The sequence below is a fragment of the Protopterus annectens genome, chromosome 3.part0 (assembly GCF_019279795.1).
Source record: "Protopterus annectens isolate FY-2018-M chromosome 3.part0, PAN1.0, whole genome shotgun sequence".
NCBI classification, from domain to species: Eukaryota; Metazoa; Chordata; order Ceratodontiformes; family Protopteridae; genus Protopterus; species Protopterus annectens.
In genome coordinates, this window is record NC_056731.1 from 175333549 (window position 1) to 175339548 (window position 6000).

Genomic DNA, 6000 nt, shown 5'->3' on the forward strand with positions numbered 1-6000 from the left:
ATTTTGTCTACCATAAACATTAAGCTCACCAATGATGTCTAGATGCACTGTTTTATTTCCTATGGCCAATTAGTCATTATGGAATCAATCAGTAAATGTACATATGCCCTCCCTGGTACACATTTTCAGTTTCTCCAACCTTTCTGTACAAGTTGTTGACAGATTAATCAGGCACAGCACGTCTAAGACTTTCCCTAAAGGTCTTCTTTACTTGTTACAAACATGTTGTAGTGAGAATTGTAGATATATGCTTCACTTTGCTTACTTTTACTGAAGTTGCAGGGTATACGTTGATAAATTAACATCATTCTTTGAAGTCATTTTTTATTTATTTATTTTACATTTGTTGACCTGGTTTGTCCATCTGAACTTGATAGCCCTTTATCAGCGGAGGCCCGAGGTGAAAAGCTCCAAATAACACTTTAGTATTTATATAGGTAATGATAGTAATAAAGTGTATAGCATGAATAATATGTATAGAAAAAAATATTCAGATATGCACAGCAAAATGTGTTTTTATAAATAGAAAATATTCATAATATAATATGTACAATAGTCCGAGGTTTCAAATGTTGATAAGATAAAAAAAACACAAAGTCAAAACAGACAATAAATTACAATACTTGCAGTGTTTAAACTGTACCTGGCCTAGGTATTTGTTTAGTAGATGCTTAGTTAGGGATTATTGTAGTGCAGGAAGATACAGAAGGAAGGGTAAATAGAAGTGTGCTAAAAATTGGTATATGAGTAGATTGAGAGAAGAGTGAGAGATATGCATATTGGTAATATGGACTTTGATGTTATTACTGTCAGGCATATGGACAATACTAGGATAGATTGACAGATTATGGGGTAATGGGCACAGTGGCAGGATCACTGATATTTTAGGTATTCTTTTGTGGCAGATTTGAATTTGTTAGCTTTAGTGAGGACTTTAATTTCCTGTGGAAGTTTATTCCAAGATCTGGATGGATTATAGAGATAAAGGTTGCAGCCTATTTTGTTTTTAGGTTTATGTATTTGTAGTAGGTCTTGGCCAGAGCTTCTGAGAGTCCTAGGCAGAGTATAGTAAGAGATTACTGTAGATAGGTTGGGACAGAACGATGGTTGATGTAATATGGAATGGATAATTAGAAACTGGGAGAGGAGAAGCTGATGAGGAAATTCAAGCCAGTTCAAGTTTTTTAGAGTGAGACAGTAGTGAGATTTATAATGTAGGTTTGCTGCATATCTGGCTACCTTGTTATAGGTAGATTTTGTTTAGTTAGTAGTGAGGAGTTGATGTTAGTGAGAATTTGGGAGCTATATAGTAGGCTTGGTAGTAGGTAAGCATGAACAAGGGATAGTTTAGGTTTGTTGTTGAGGAAATTCTTGTTTCTGTATAGAAGGAAGAGTTGTTGGTGGGTTTTACTAATGCAGTCATTTACATGTAGATCGAATTTTAGTTGGTCATCAATTATGACACTTAAAAGTTTAGTGGAAGGTTCAACTGTGATAGGAGTGCTGCTTAAAGAAAGTATGGAGGAAGTGGATTTAAAGTTGTTTAAGTTTTTGGGAAGAAAAAGTAATATTTAATTTTTTTTAGGGTTTAGTATAAGCTGTTTTTTGGAGTGTCATATTTTTATGGAGTTAAAGGAAGACTGAGTAAGTGACAGGAGTTCTGTGGGAGTGTCTGAAACAGAGATAAGTGTAGAGTCATCAGCATATTGGACCAGTGATGACTGAGGACAAGAAGTGTAAAGTAGGTTAGTGAAAATATTGAAGACCGATGGACCGAGAATAGAACCTTGGGGTACACCAGTATTAACAAACAGAGGAGGGGAGAGAGCAGAGAGCCAATTTACTGATTGTTGTTGATCAGGGAGATCGCTAGAAAACAAGGCACCAGTAGGGGTAGAGAAATTAAGGCTGGTTAATTTGTTCAGAAGGTGAGGGTGGGAAACTGTATTGAAAGCCTTTGAAAGATCGAGGAATAAGCATGAGACAGGTTTGTTGTTATCTCTGGCTATAGAAATAGTGTTGATGAAGGACAGAAGGGCAGTAGTGGTACTGTGTTTAGAGCGAAAGCCAAGGTGAGTGGGAGTAAGTAGATTTTCTTGCAATAAGTATTGTATGATTTGCTTGTGTATGCATTTTCTAAGATTTTTGAGAGGGGTGAGAGGATAGCGATAGGTCTGAAATTAGCAATTTCTGTGAAGTTACCCCCTTTATGTATGGGTGGAGTGTAGAATTCTTTCCAGATAGAGGGAACTTTAGATTCAGAGATGATGCAATTTATTAGGCTAGACACAGGAATAGCTAAAGTGTTAGCTGCTACTTGAAGGAAGTAAGAAGGAGTGTGGTCAGTGGATGTAGAGCAGGGCTTTGATTTGCCAAGTAATGATTTAGTATAATTGGTAGGTACAGGTTTTAGGGAAAATATTGTAGTGGAGTTTAGAGTAGGGGAAAGGTGTGAAGAGATTTCAGTATTTGTAAGTGAGGAGACAGAAGGTAACATCTTCTTAATGGATTCAATGAAGTGGGAATTGAAAATAGCTGCAGTTTCTTGTGGTGTATTAGCTGGGCAAGGGTTAGGAGATGAGGGGTTGCCAGGATGGAGTATTTGATTAATTATATGCCAAAATTTGGAAGGATTTGATTTATGCGGTGTTAGGGGGTTGCTATGGAAATCTTTTTTGTCCATATTTATTTATTTTTTTGTCTGATTTCTAAGTTCCTTATATTTTTGCAGGTGTATGGGTAGCTTAGTTTTTGTCCATGTTTTCCACATCCTGTCCCTGGATTTCATCAGTTTTCAGGTAATGTTTGTTAACCACTGTGCGGATGGGTGCAAGTGAGTTTAGGATGTTTACGAAGGTAGTGTTAAATGAGTGTACAGCCTTATCTAATGGTATTTGCTTTAGAAAAGACCAGTTAATTTTAGAGAGGAGGGAATTAAAAATGTCTGGGTAGAGGTTTGATAGGCTCCAACATGTAATGTATCTGTGTGGTTTAGGGGAATGTGAACTGTATCTGAGAACTTTTACTGGAGAGTGATCACTTAGGCAGTCAGGTAGGGTTGTAGGGTTAAGGTATTTAAGTGAGCTGGAGACTAATATCCATTCAAGGAGAGAGGTAGATTTGTAGGATTTGTTTGTATGGGTGTGTGAAGAGATCAGCTGTGTAAAACCTTGCAAGCTAATAGATAAACTAGAGTTAGGAGGGCAGAGGGCTAACCAGTTTATGTTTACATCGCCAAGTAGTATGATTTCATTATGTATGTGTTGTGTGAGGTAAGCAAGAATATTTTCCAGAAAGGGAATGTTGTCACCTGGAGGAATATAGATTGCTACCACAGTGATATTTACATGACTGTGAAGTTTAAGGTTAGCAGTCAGTATATCAGCAGGCAGAAAGGATAGGTTCAGTTCGACTAGAAGTGTGAGAGTAATGTGGCTGGAGTAGACAATAACCACTCCTCCCCTTTTCTCTTTTGGTGTTCTAGTTGTAGTATATTATATCCGGGAGGGAGACTGTCTCTATCAGGAATTTGAGGCATTAGCCACGTTTCTGTAAGGGTGATAATATCAGGGGTGTGATTTGCCACCCAGCCATGGAATTCACTGATTTTATTTAGTACACTTCTGATATTCATAGAGTAAAAAGATATGTGTTTTTTATGGGGGAGGGGGGTAGGATGTCCCTGGTGTAGGGGAGTGGAGTTGTTGGTTGAAGAAGAAGAAGTTGGGCTGGGATTTGGATGGATATCACCTACAGTAGTAGAGTTGTTCAGAGTATATGGGTGTTATAGAGTGGGAGGTAGTAGCACAGGTACCTGATTTTAGTTTTAGTAAAGTCTGGTGAGTGTAGATGATGTTTGATTTTAGGAAGATCAGTGATTGTGGGTGAGGTTATAGAGTAATTTATGAAAGCGTGAAGAAGAAGTGGGGTGTCATATGGTGGTGTGTGGCTTGCAAATAGGAAAGTAGTTATAGGCTGGATTTAATAGGAAGTTAGTACAAAAGTAGTAGGGGGACAGATAGAGGAATGTATGTAATTTATGGGTCATGTTTGTAAGGCAGAGATTAGGTATAGTATGAGAAAGTGACAGGAGTTGTCTAGTTGCAGATTTTTCTGTATGCAGGCACATTCCAAATGTTTCAAATATCATAGTGCCACACAAGATATCATATCATTCTCAAGCATTGTGAAGCAAGATTGTTCGAAAATGCTTCAAAACAGTTTATGATCCGAATCTACCATTATTTCTTTGCGATAGATATAATGATGTAATTTCTGACAACCAAAAACATTTATATGTATTACCTTTAGTAACAGTGTGCATTTCAGCTATGAGTCAGTCATCGTCCTGGAGCCATATAACACTTGTATACCCTCTTGTAATAAGGCAATGTTTAATTGCTTTTACTTGGTGTGTCACAAGCTGGATATCAGCACAGAAATTTAGAGCTGGAACCTCTGTAGTTTGCTTTTATAACATCTTGGAGCTTTTGTCTGGATGTTTGAGGCTAGAACTACACAACATGATGTTTTTATGGCATCTTATGTGGCACTATGATATTTGAAATAGGAAAACTGTTGCACTATGCCAAAGAACTATATTTTAACCTTTGACTTTTGCATGTCAGCTACAGCATTAATCTTTCTAGAATCTGATTTCACACCTTCATAAGTGTGAACATAGGCATATACCTAAAATAGTTTATTAATTTGCCATTTGCTCCTGTTAAGCGTTAAGTTTTTATGAGTCTAGTGTTGTTCCATAGCTCTACCACACAACAGCACCACTTATGTTAACTACTCCTTTCAATCATTCAGCCATTTTAGCTACAGCTTGTTATAATACTTATACAGCAGAGAGATACTACAGGCAATCTAAAGAAATTTTAACTGCTGAAAATGTGTTCAAAGGGATAAGCTTGGAATAGTTTCATCCACCGTATTGAGTCAGAAACCTTCATTACTATCTAGTAGTGAAAATAATCTAACATTAGTCATAAGAACAACTACATGGCCAACATTTGAAAGTGGATTATGTTCCTTTTTGATCCCTTACTTTAAGTCTTAGACATCTATGCATATTTGAAGCTTGTCTTGCTTCATGAATGTCACTATACCACTGTAACTGAATAAGACAAGGCACAGAAACACGACCAAAAGCATAAAAAGTTTAAAAGTTTAATAAGGTAAGTGCTTTCACACCAAACACTAGTAAAAAACTACATCACCAAACACTTTTAATACATTCACATTAATTCAAAACAGCCAATAGAAATCAAAGAAAGGTAAAGACCTGACATCAGCTTATATTATTTAAAGATACGTCGTGCTTTTAGTACAGGCTTAAGAGAAACTCTATCCTTTAGACCTGGTTATTTGTCAGCTTGCCATAATATAATCCAATGCAATTCTCTGGTTTTAGTAAAGTTTTAACATCACCACCACTTATATTTTCAGAAATAATTTCAACAACTTGAAATCTGAAACTATGTTCATTTTCATTCTGCATACAGTATCTGGCTAGTGCATTCTTAGTGTCGCCATTCCTAGTACAATAAATATGTTTCCTGACTCATTCCGTCAGTGACCTGTTGTTTTTTCCTACATAGAAACAGTGGCAAGCTATGCATATCGTAGACAGGGTGGTGGTTGTACAGGCACCAGTCAATGCCTTACATGTAATTTCTGTATGTTTATTAACACATCGGCATGTTTTATTCATCCAGTTACTTGTTTTGAGTATAAATCTGAGGTTAAAGCTAATTGTCGAACTAGGAATCTGATCTATCTGGCGACATGCATAGCTTGACCATTGTGCTAAAGCACAACCTCAGATCAGTTATGCTTCAGTTTTCAACAAATGTGTTCATATGCTTCTTATTACAAGAATACCCGTTTGGATAATCTTTTCATGGGTTTCATTCCTAATGTCAAACCTGATATTCTCTTTCACACTGAGGGGAGAATTTGTCTACCTCTTTATATCTTTCTCTAACATAA